The sequence below is a fragment of the Rousettus aegyptiacus genome, unplaced genomic scaffold (assembly GCF_014176215.1).
Source record: "Rousettus aegyptiacus isolate mRouAeg1 unplaced genomic scaffold, mRouAeg1.p scaffold_m13_p_2, whole genome shotgun sequence".
Lineage (NCBI taxonomy): Eukaryota > Metazoa > Chordata > Mammalia > Chiroptera > Pteropodidae > Rousettus > Rousettus aegyptiacus.
The window spans coordinates 62897011-62910187 of record NW_023416295.1 but is presented as its reverse complement, the minus strand read 5'-3'; the positions used below and the strand labels follow the sequence as shown (position 1 = coordinate 62910187).

At 37.6% G+C, this 13177-nt stretch overlaps 1 pseudogene; it reads left to right on the top strand.

The window, feature by feature from the left end:
* The first annotated feature begins 1636 nt into the window (after positions 1-1636).
* On the top strand, positions 1637-11992 carry LOC107513939 (annotated as a pseudogene).
* Positions 11993-13177: the final 1185 nt, after the last annotated feature.

Genomic DNA, 13177 nt, shown 5'->3' with positions numbered 1-13177 from the left:
GTTTACGGAGACTTCTCTGAGATTAGCCGCATAAGGATGGGCCCCATAAGGATGGTCTAGGTTTCCATGTCTTTGTTTGATGATTCTGGCTAAAGCAATTTAAGAATGAACATTTGTACCAAGGTAGGCCATTTTACTCTTTCTCTTTGAAATTTCATAAAGAAAAGAAAAAACATAGAAATTGCACATTGTTGGATCTGACCCATTAATTAAAGAAAGGTCACATGAGAATATTCACAAATTCTTGCCTTTAAAATCCTAAGCGCTGCAATAATCCTCCCCTTTCTGAGATATAGTTATCATCAGCACCAGCTCAGGCTAAGCTGGCCAATGAATAATAATTAAAATAGTAATAAAGCTAACGTTTATTAGATGCTTATGATGAACCAGACAACATTCTAAGAGCTTTATCTGTATTCATTCAACCTTTCTAACAATTTTGTGAGGTAGGTAATATGAATATCCTGACTTTAGAAGTGAGGAAACTGAAGTAAAGAGAAGATAAATGATTTTCCCATTTGCCCAGGTAGCATAGGTCATTTTTGGCAGAGTTGGAATTTAGCACCAGAATAGTTTGGTTGCTAAGCCCACATTCTCATTACACTGGAGTGGCCACCTCTCCTCAAAAGGTAATGAAAACCTCATGTCACCACACCTCAAGGACCATGTCACCCCCATGAGCATGGGCAGGTACAAAGATAGATCCTGATAATCCAAGGCTAGCTGTGCCTTCCAGAGATTAGCAAACTGGATTTTCAGGAGCTGCTGGTAACCACCTGAAGAACTTCATCTGGAACAGAAAGGCTCATCTCACTCCACCACACTAATCATATTATCATTCTAATTGTAGCTAGAGATCAAATGTAGTTGCCTTCACTTCACATCTTATATATATTTACCCTCACTGATCCAGAAAGGGATGTGATTTAGACCTTGAGGTTGGGATATGATGATGATGATGATGATGATGATGATGATGATGATGATGATATTGGGAGATCCGTTAGGCCTCACCTGGCAAGCGAGAGCTTGGAAGAGAGCCAGAGAAACATCGTCATGCCTAAGGGCAAGAATTAGATTATCCTACACAATTGTAGGAGTAATATTACCAGGTTTAAAAGATATTTATTGATTTGGCAGGAAATAACATATCAGATTGTTGTTTTTACTTGCATAATTTGTTCTATAATTATTTTAATTATTGAGGTCTTTTGAGGTGAATGCATTTTCAGTAGGCAATTTAACATTCCTAGATGGAGATAATATAGGGATAGAATGGGTTGTGGTGATGATTTCTCCAAAGACTTCCCACAACAGGCCCACACCTGACTTGATAAAAAAAAAAGTGTCACACTAAGAGACAGGGAACCACTATTTCTTTAATTTTACCACCCCTCTTCAATTTTAGAGTTTCTATATACCCTCAAATTTCTTCCAAATGGTCCGAAGGCCCCGGGCAGTGGTCTTCTCCATGGCATCAGCCACTTCCTCCACTCTTCCTCCAGAATGCTGTGGCTATCACCTTAGTATCAGCTGTCCCACTAATGTCCACTGATGGCAGCCCTGCTGCTCGGGACACTAACTAAAGGTGCCTGTGCCGTTGCTAATCCTCACCAAATCTGTGCAGAAGCCAGCAATGCTTGCTCTCTGGACACCAAGGTTCCCGAGGAGAAAGCCATTTCCTGTTCCTGCAGAAGCTGCCAGCACCAGAGCCACTGCCCCTGGCACATCCACTGGCTCTCAGCGAACACAGGTACACAGGCCTCTTGGATTAGTTACTTTCCACACTGCGACCACCTCAGCTTGAAAATAACATACCAGATGGCACCCAGAGTCACCTTGCTTTCCTCTCTTGACCCATCATCTTTAAACAAAGTTTCTTCACCCCATTTGTCTTCCTTCGAGCTGTGCTATTTCTCTGGAGACTCGTGGCCTCTGATGTAAATAGACACCCCTCTCCACCAGACATTCCAGTCATGTCTGAATACATGGGTAAACACCGATTAAGCTCAGTCTCAGATTCTTTCTATTATATCTATTATCGTTATTGCTATTATCCTATCATCATAATCATCATCATCATCGTCATCATTATGTTAACTAGGATGATAATGATGAACTGGGGTCTATTAGTGACACTTACCATATATCAGACCACTTTGGAGAAAATTAGATACACTCATTTCCTCCATCTCATTTTTCCAATATAAAAACATTTCTAAAGACCTCAGAGCATTTTTCTTCTTCAAAATAAATGTAATAGATGTTATGTACCAGAGAAAAGATATATGTAATATACCTAGCATTGACTTTTTTCTCTTGCGCATGAACATAATTGATGCTACATATTAGAAGAATAAACAAAAAAGAAGTTTCAAAATGACCTCTTTGTAAAATATTTGGCTCAGGAGCTAAAAAGACTGAGTTCTAATCACACCTCATCCTTTAACTCACCGTGTACATTTAGAAAAAGCTCAGAGCCAACCTCATGCCTCAGGTTCTTATTAACAAAATGATGGCAATGCAGGTTGTTTGGAGAAATATTTTGTAGACATTCAATCCTAAGAGCAAAGTGATACCTTAACAAATAATTATTTTCATTCTGATTATTCATTATTCTCCAGGAATTATTAAAAATATCATGTTAAATGTCAGTTTCAGAAAACTGCTGTCAGAGTTATGAGTATACAACTCACAGATAAATACAGAGACTGTGAGATGGATATTAACAAGATTTTTAAAGGGAAAGCTCAAAACATCTCATCACCAGTGTTACTGATAAATAAAACTATAGATCATGACAATGAGAAAAATGATTTTCCTTTTACCTGGATATCTAACTGTCTACCCATCCATCAATCAATCCATCCATCTATCTATTCATCTATCTAGCTAGCCAGCTATGTGTGCTTTATTTTCGCACAGCCACACAGCCACAATCATTTTGATCCTAAGACTAGGGATTTGTATTGTAACTAAAGCTATAAGAGCTGTAGAAACAAGTGAGAAACACGAATTAAAGGAAAAAATCCCTGCCTTGTCCTTCCGTCGCCACCTCTCTTCTTACTGCCCCAGCTCCACTCCACTCCTACAGACATCTATATATTACTGACAAGATTCTTCTGATAGCAATGACTGCCATGATGTAACATTTTTACTTCAGTTTAGATACTATTTAAAAGGGTTTGGAGTATTTAGGATATGTCCAAGGCGATTCATTCATTTTCTTTTAAAAATCTCTAGATTAAGAATGTGTTAATAGATTGAACTGTGGAGAATAAAAAGATGAATTAGATATAGATGCTGCCCTCAAAGAACTAGTATTTGAGAATGTATTGGAGAATAGGATTTACACAATGTGCATATATGTGCCTACTGCTGCATAAAAAATTACCCCAAACTTAGTAGCTTAAAACAACAAACATTTATTATCTCACAGTTTTCTGCAGGTCGAAAATTTGGGAGTGGTTTAGGAAGGTAGTTCTGACTCAGGGTTTCTCGTGAGATTGAAGTCTGTCAGCTGGGGTGACAGTCATCTGAAGGCTTGACTAGGGTGACAAGATCTGCTTCCACAATAGCTCACCCATGTGGCTGACGGCAGGAGGTCTCAATTCTTTGCCAGATGGGCTTATCCATAGAGCTACCTGAGCAGCCTCACAACATGGAATTTGTTCTCCCCAGAGCAAGTGGTATGAAAAAAAGGAAAGTGGAAACTGTACTGTCCTTTCCAGCCTATCCCTGGAAGTCACACACTGTCATTTGCAAAATATCCTATTGGATTTGCAAGTCAGCTCTATTTAATGTGGGAAAGGACTACATAAGGGCATAGATACAGGGAGGCACAGATCTCTGGGGGCCATCTCGAAGGTTGGCTACCACAATATGGAATGGAGTCTTCCCAGGTCTCACTCCCTTCAGGTCAAGGTCACATCGATACTTCAAAATTCGCCAGCTCTTGCCCCAACCACTGACTAAACATTGTAAACTCTTAAAAGCCTCCTTTTTCCTGTAGCTTTTCTAGGTGTCCCTAGAGGAGGCCGCATTGCCACATGGCACCACTCTCCTGCCTAGTGTCGCTGCTCCATTGCTTCTGAGGTAATTGCCACTGAGGAAATGGGGCCCTTGGGCAGAGTTTGCTTCAAAGTCTCCTCTCTAGTCAGGCTCTCCATTTGGCTCTGATAACTAGGTTTTTCTTAGTGGATGTGATATTGTGACTTATAATAAGATCTATATATTTGATCTTCATCCCTGATCCTGGCACAGAACACCTAAAACCATTGGAATTTCCTAAGTGATGAGAGCAAATAAGGGAGCTTTTTTATGTTAATAAGGTGAGTTTTGGATGGAGGCAACTATGTGATTGGAAGGTGGGAACTTTCATCCCTCAGTGAGGACAGAGGGGCTAGAGATTGAGTTCAATCACCAATGGCCAATGATTTAATTAATCATGTATATGTAATGAAGCCTTTATAAAAACCCAAAAAGAGAGCTCTTTAAACTACCAGACTGGTGAACACATGGAGATGACGGGATGCTGGTGTGTCTAGAAAGCACACAGAAACCTCTGGGCCTTTCCCTCTTGCCTCACCCTGTGCATCTCTTCCATCTGGCTGTTCCTGAGTTGCGTCTTTATAATAAATCTGTAATCGAGTGAGTGAAATGTTTCACTGAGTTCTGTGAGCTGCTCTAGCAAATTAATTGAACCTAAGGACAGAGTCATTGGAAACTCCAAGCTATAGCTGATTGGTCAGAAGCAACTGCAGGAGGGCAGTCTTCTAGGACTGAACCCTTAACCTATGGAATCTGATGTTATCTCAAGGGGCTGTTAGAATTGAGTTGAATTGTAGGACACTGAGCTGGTGTCTGAAAATCGCTTGTTGGTGGTGGGGAACCACCTGCCTAACATTGAAATTGGGTGCAGAACCCCTTTATTGGGTCAGTCATCACTCTCAAGTCCTCTTTCAGCTAATATTCTTTTCCTGAAGGCTCCTCAATCCTTGAGCAAATAGCCCTGTCTTATCAGTTCATCAGATAGGCTTAGAGATGTCTGTATTACCCTTAGACTAGGTGTTTCTACCCTATTCTACCCTTTATGACCTGATATATTTACAAAAATAAAATAGAAAATTAAAAATAACATACGATACAGGAACATTTTGATACATTTGCTGAGTCTCAACCCTAGGTAAATTTCTGTTACCACTATTCTTGTTTGCAATTAGGTTAAATGGAGTCTGAAGTCCAGCCCATCAGTCACTGGGTGCTAACCTGTAGTGATGAACCCTGTAGCAACACATGGGTGGATGAACAAACAGGTCAACAGCCACTTTAGTTTAATGACTATGGCAATGCTGCCTAAATTTAACACAGAAGCTTGCTCTGCATACACAAGTCAAAGGGAAGGCCAAAACTTTATGGATTACTGTAGTAAACTCATCTTTATTTTCATTCTCTTCACCCCTTATGAAAAGAAAAACAGTATTTTTAGTCATCTACTTAGGTATTCCTCAATTAAGCATGAATTTGAGCAGCAGGCTTGAGTGAACTGCGTGAAATTTTATATTACCACTGAAGACTTTAACAGCAAGAGTCCCACATTGGTCCTTCTGTCCCTGATCAACAACTCACTGCCAGAAAAGATCCAGAAAAGAAGTAAAATGCCTCAGGATGCTCCTTTATTTAAAAAAAGAGAGAGGGAGGGAGAAGGAGAGAATACATCGTACATTAGATATTCAAAACAATTATAAATCAGGCAGGTTCCTATCTGATTTTTAAAGTTTTACATAGTAGAAACTCTCACTGATAAGACTAGTTAAAAATGTAAGCTCATGTACTCCGAATTGGAAACTGTCAACATTCAGCATTATCATGGCAGAAGTCTGGCTTTGTTCAGCAAAACTTTTTTCATAACAATTATACAGGTCAATTGTGCTACTCTGACTTTCAGTTAGAAATGTTTCAATACATTAAACAGTCTAAAGAATCACATCAAACTATTAACTTTCTGGACGTGAACTTGGGTATATTCAGTTTCCATTGCTGCCATGACAAATTGCCACAAATTCAGCTGCTTAAAACAACACCCATTTTACCATCTCACAATTCTGTAGGTCGGAAGTCCAGATATAGCATGGCTCAGCTGGTTGTCTTGCTTAGAATATCACAAGGCTGAAATCAAGGTGCTGGTAAGGCTGCATTCTTTTCTGGAGACTGGGGATGAGTTCACTTCCAAACTCATTCAAGTTGTAGGCTAGACTCAGTTCCTTGTGTTGTAGGACTGAGGCTCCCATTTCTTTGGTGACTGATAGCTGGAGACTAGCATTAGATCCTAGAATCTTTCTCTGGTCCTCTCTACACATGATGTCTCCCATTGTCAAGCCACCTGATTTCTTCTTCTGCCTTTAGCTAGAAAAAAGTTCTCCTTTTAAGGGTTGATCTGATTAAATTGGGCCCACCTGGATAATCCAGGCTACTCTCCCTATCGTGGTGACTTCAATTACATCTGCAAAGTCTCTTTTGCCATGTAGGGTAACATAGTCACAGGTGTGATACCAGAAAATGAATATCATAGGGCCAAATCTCTGCCTCCCAAATGGGGAAAGAGTGTGAAAGAAGAATTTTCCCTTTGAAATAAATACTTTCTTATTGCTTCAACATTTTCCCTTATTACATGAAAATATTAGTTTTATAGTTTTAAAAGCTTTCTAAAAAATATTTTAAAAATCATCTATTTTCAAGTATGCTTAATTTTTTCAGAATCCCTCATTCATAAATAATATAAAATACATTCTGATATGTTAGATTAAATAAGCAAATCTACTAACTGTCATTGTTTGGCTTGGTTTGGTATACTTTAAGGTTTCCACTTTAAGGTTTCCAAAAAAATTTCTTTTCCCAAAGGTGTATTACTGGCATTACATACAGAATTAAAAATATATCTCAAAATGTAATCAAATATAATTATGAAAGAAAAAAAGTGTTACATAACTAATTAAACAATCAACATTTTAAAACATGCACTATGTACTCTCAGCACTCATCATCATGAAAAATACAAGAGAGAAATGACCCCATATTACTTGAAATCTCACTGGAAGACACAGATAAGAAACAAAATAATAACAACATATTCTTCTGGGTTATATACAATTTGTACCTTTGGACTACTGCTGCTAAAGTGAGGATGTGTTCTAAAAGTGGGGGAATTGGAGCCTGGTAATGATGTTCTGTCTTTCTGAAATCCTATTAACTCATCCTTCCCCAATAAGAAGTCTGATTTGAGCCCAGTATCCTAAATGGCAAGGGAGGGAGCAGCTGCTGGATCACTATGTTCCAACCTCCTCTTATCACAGTAGTGCTAATTCTTCAAAACTCTGACAGAAACAGCTGCAGAGGCAGTCCACGTAAATGACAATGAACTTTGCTGTTTCAGGTCAAAAAATCAGAAGTTATCGCAATAAACTTACTTTCTGTTCCACATGTTATTTAGTGCTCAGGAATAAAATGTGAACTATGCAGGATCTGGATCAGCAGCTAAAATGGTCAACAGCCAAACATTCTAATTCTATCATACTCTGTTATAACCTTCAAAATATCTTCAGTTTGGCCTTTAGCCCTCTTAAACTGACTTAGGATATTGCCAGTGCATAAGGGTTGTTACTGCACTGCTTTTTTTTTTTTTTTTTTTTTCACATCATAATTAGGATTCCCCAACTTCCTGGAAATATTTTTCCCAGCAGTTTAAAATAATTTCTCTAGAATGTTAAAAGACTGCCTCACACAATGTCCATCTTTCCCCACCAGCTATCAAACACATAATTTGACTTGGACTAAAAATGCCATTTATCATAATCCATCCCAGAGGAGGTTATTAGCCAAAGTCAAATACATTAATGCCTGCTACTTCCAATCCTGTTATATTTGCCAAGATTCTGAATAAATTTAGTAACATTATACAGAGTACCTCTTAGACAAAGTTATCTGTGCCTTTCAAGGAGGCTGGAATCTAAGATATGTTGGCTGTTTAGTCCTGCCAGGGTATTATTATTAATAGCTCTATGATTAAATTAATAAATATAAAAATGTTTTGTCTTTTTATAGCACTCTACAATTTAGAACACCTCACTGAATTTTACATAATATGTGACACAAAGGTTGTATTTTCTAGCATTATAAAAACTGGAAAGAGCATTAGTTTTGAAGTTAGACATTAGCTGGGCTCAAAAATAACTTAAGTCCTTCACCAGCTGTAAGATGGCATGCAATTCAACTAACTTCTCTGGGCTTTACTTTCTCATCAGTAACATAGGACTAGAAATCTTTATTTCTCAGGTAAGTATTATTCAACTGTAGAACTGAAATAAATTAAGGTACCATAGCAAGAACTTAATTAGTGATACCACAATTTCCCTCTCATAAGTTAAGGACATTAAAAGTCATATATTGAATTACTTACTCAAAATTTTACAACAAATAAATGAAAAAGTTCAGGCTAGAATTTAGTTCATTTGGAGGGGTTCCAATAAAATGAAATATATTATATATATATATATATATATATATATATATATATCTGTATCTTTTCATGTGCATGGGGAAGTAAACAAGTGAGCAGATTGAAATCTGGTGTCAATATACATTTTTTTACTCACAACATCAGGAAAATTGCAGAATCATTTAAACATAGGATTTCTATAAGGAGCCATAGTCAGAATGTCATCTTGGAGCTAATCTTCTGAGCCATTCCAAGTCTGGACAAAACACTTTCAGTACAGGACACTTTTTTAAGGAACTAATTTTACTCAAGACACAACTACATGCATCCTTCCCAAGTGGCAAAATTATCTCTTCTCCACAAATGAGTACCCTTGGGGATCTGATGTGAGCAAAAGAGATGATCAGGAAATACATAGTAAAAGAGGCTACCTTGAGACCTAATGTAAGCTCTTTTTTCAGGAACTGCGAAGCATGCAATGCCATCATAATGTAAAATGCATTAAACTGTCAAAGTGAAGATCCTGTCTTCAATCATGTAAAGTCCCTCAAGATTTTCACAGTAAATTCTGCATTAAGAAATCTCCTGACCCTCTCCCCTACCTCCCACCAAAAAAAAAAAAAAAAAAAAACTTGCCTTAGAAAAAACAAGCTGAAATATTTTAATAAAATGTATAGCACATGAATGTATACTAAGTAAAACTGCAAGAAATTTTTGTAAGTTAAATAGATTTAAACCCAAGTATTCCATAAGAAATTTTATAATTAGTATTAATTAGATGTTATTTTGCTTAATAACAAAAAAAATCAAAATCTAGTTACTAGGTATCAATAATCAATTGTTAGGCTTTCCCATGTCAAGCCCAGTCTTGACGTTATTAGATAAAATTGATCACTTACACAGGCTAAGCAAATGTCCTTAGAAATGGATACATGTCTCTATTAGATGTTTTCAATTTGGTAAATATTTTTCTTTTTCCCTTATAAACCAAAAATACACTGATAACCACTATTCGGAAAGTTCTAATTTTAGATCCCATGGCATTTTAAAATCTAGGGGCTCTTCCTTTATTAGAAAAATTTACTGATAAAAAGCATGTGTCCTGTCTTCACAGATGCAATGAAAACAACTGAACAATGTCTTCTTCCCTTCTTCTCCTTTTTTTTTTTTTTTTTTTTTGGTAGTCTTTTATAGCCCAGGACTGTGATTATGAGAATTTGAGTCATGAAAATTAAACTAAAAGCTCAAGGCTTTTCCGAATGTGAATTCCCACACCTTGTCCATGCTATATCCTCCTGCCTCTGGTGTCCAGTTCTCTGAAAGTTTTCTGTCATTTATGGGCGATGATGGAAAAATCACTCATAATTGCTGAGCCACAAGGAACAGTAGTGAAGGATCCAAATAGATCCTTCATCAACTATAGGAAATTCCAAGAATACTGTGTTCAATGATCATTTTTCAAACTATAGATTTTGTATTCTTGGTCATTTCACAAGGGCTGTATTTCGTCTCATGACTATAAATTATCCTCCATCCTTTATTAGTAAAAGCTCATTTTAAAACTAAAAAACATGGTGACTAGAACCTAAAGATAGTCTGAAATGACTAAAAAATATTATCCATAGTTTTAATGAGAAGTTAAACTATTCAGTTCTAAACATTTTAATCCATTTTTGTTAGAAGGTAATTAATTTTGTTAGAAGGTAATAAATTGGTTTTTATTTTTGCCCAAATTCCTGGCAACATAACCTGTATTTGTAGAAAAATTTAAGGTATTGTTGAACAAAAGAAGAAGAACTACAAGGACAGGACCCATATTAATGAGCACAAAAAAAGACATTCATAGTTTGCAAGCCAAATAAATTGCTTGTAGTCTACAAATGGAAATGCATTACATCACAGAGAGTTTCAAGCATTTTTTAAATAGTAAATGCCTGCTTAAGTAAAATCTTAAAACTCCAATAATTAAAATAATTAAAAGTCCAGATGTGTTAATTAAAGTGGGCCCCAGAGCAAAAGTCTCAACCTCTCCTTCACTCCCTAAAGATCGCTTCTGAAGCACTTCCAGAAAAGTCTAGACATCAGCACTTAGAAGGCCTGAATTCTAATGTGAGGATTCTGAAGAGCTAAAATCTAACCCTACTGCTGCCATCAAGAAACTGAGTGACATTGAACAGGCTATTCAATTACTATAAATATACTTCAAAAAAAGGAGCTGGATGACTCCCAACAACTACCCCAACTCCAGTACTCAGTAGGTGGGATAGTTTGGGGCGTGGGTTTCTGATGTTCATATCCCTTAGCAGCATCCAAATCTGCGTAAGATTTCAGCCGCTTGAATTTTTGCTACAAAAATTTTGTTGTTTTATTTTGTTTTGTTCATCTCTGCTAAACTGACCGATTTAGGATTTGGCAATGAAAACAAGTTATCGCTGTACTGCTGCTTTTCCCCACCAGAACTGTTTTTAAATGATGTACAGTGAAGTCACTTAATCTAACCTTTTTGGCCCTAGGTTTCATTTGTAGTTTCTAGGCAATTTCAGAGTTTACTTCTAAAAGTCAGACTCTATCACTTTTTTTGACATATTTTTGAAGTTCAGGTTTTCCTTCCTGTCTCTTACTTAAAAGACACAGAAAATGTTTAAGAAACTCAACATTAGTAGAATTATACTATTTTAGTATAGACCCACAAAACTGATGACTCTTACAACTATGTTGATATTAGATAAGATAATGATCCATTCCAGTCTATTAAATATATATTAATATTTATACATATTAATTAATATATAAATATATTTATAATTATATATAAACCCAGGTGAAGAGGAGGAAGATGTAGCAGAGGAGTTTGATAGCAATGCCTCTGCCAGCTCCTCCAGCAATGAAAGGGACAGTGACCGGGATGAGAAGAAACGGAAACAGCTTAAAAAGGCCAAGATGGCCAAGAATCGCAAGAGCCACAAGAAGCCTATGGTGGTAAAGAAAGGGAAAGACCCGAATGCCCCCAAGAGACCAATGTCTGCCTACATGCTGTGGCTCAATGCCAGCTGAGAGAAGGTCAAGTCAGACCATTCTGGCATCAGTATCACAGAACTTTCCAAGAAGGCGGGTGAGATCTGGAAGAGAATGTCCAAAGAGAAGAAAGAGGAGTGGGATCGCTAAGCTGAGGATGCCGGGAGGGAATACGAAAAAGCCATGAAAAAATACGAAGGGAGCCGGGGCAAGTCTTCTAAGAGGGACAAGTCAAAGAAGAAGAAGAAAGTAAAGGTAAAGATGGAAAAGAAGTCAACACCCTCCAGGGGCTCGTCATCCAAGTCATCGTCAAGGCAGCTAAGTGAGAGCTTCAAGAGCAAAGAGTTTGTGTCCAGTGATAAGAGTTCTTCAGGAGAGAACAAGAGCAAAAAGAAGAGAAGGCTGAGCTAGGACTCTGAAGAAGAGAAACTAGCCAGTACTCCCCCCAGCTCCGAAGATTCGGGATCAGGATCTGATGGATAGAGAGGAGGAAAATTCTCTCTCCTTGGCTTTGCCCTGCCACACCCCCAGTCTCCCCACCCATGCGTTGATACCAGTGTCTCCACATATGAAATGTAGTCTCTGGATCCTGTGCCATCTCAGCAAGCTTTCCTGGTGATATGCACTTGGCTGGGACAGCAAGGGAGGCATCTTACTTGCCTGCTGATTCACAAGGATGTCTCTTTATGATGTGGGGAGAGATCGGGTGGGAGGCAGGGCAGTGCAGGATCCAAATCCTTGTCCTACTTTCCCAACCTTGGGGATATAGCTGCGTCTTGTTCTGTTCAAGTTGCTACAGCAGGGGTCATATGAGGTCAGGCCTGTAGCTCCTTACTGGGGTCTATTTCTACTTTTATTTTGTATTTCTGGTCTGTGAAAAATCAACATTTAATAAAGGGAACTTTGGAAAAAAATATTTATATATAAATATATATACATAATTCATGTGGTTAGGAACTTGCCAGGTGCTAATATCCTCTAGCCTTGACCGAGAAGCCCATATACATAGGTAAAAAGAACCTCTCTCTAAGTATATCGATTTTAAGTAACAGCTTACATTAAAAAAAAGAAAGAAAGAAAAGAAAAGTATTTATTCATGGCATTAGAATAAAAATCGTGCCGATATTTATATTTCAAATTACTGTCTACAAATAACTCTCCACAAGCAAACAATGACTAAGTTTCCATATATCAGAAGAACAAAACAAAGCCATTGAAAGGTATGACACTGTCTCCCCAGCTCCCTACCTGAATGACACTCCCCTTAAACTTAAAGAAAGGTGAGTGAGGTAGGAGTGGTAGTGAGGTAGTGAGGTAAGAGTCCTGGTTAGGAATGTGATCTGTCTTAACATACCAAAAAATGGTTATTTCAAACCTTCTCCTGGGTATTTGTATAGCCTTCAGTGGAATGAATGCAGCTTCTCATACATTTCTTAAGCAGGAGATTCAAGGGTCTACTCTGGACCTGGAGGAAAAAAGCCAGGGTAAGGAAGTAATCGTTCCTAAACTGCCATGCATAATTCATGAATCTGTGAGATTAGGTTTTGCTTCATGGAATACTTTTCTGCTAAATGTAGATCTAAACATTACTAGTTTTGAGAATTAATATTTGGAGAATGAATAACTTTATGCATACATACATTCATTCATTTTATTCAATAGTTGTCA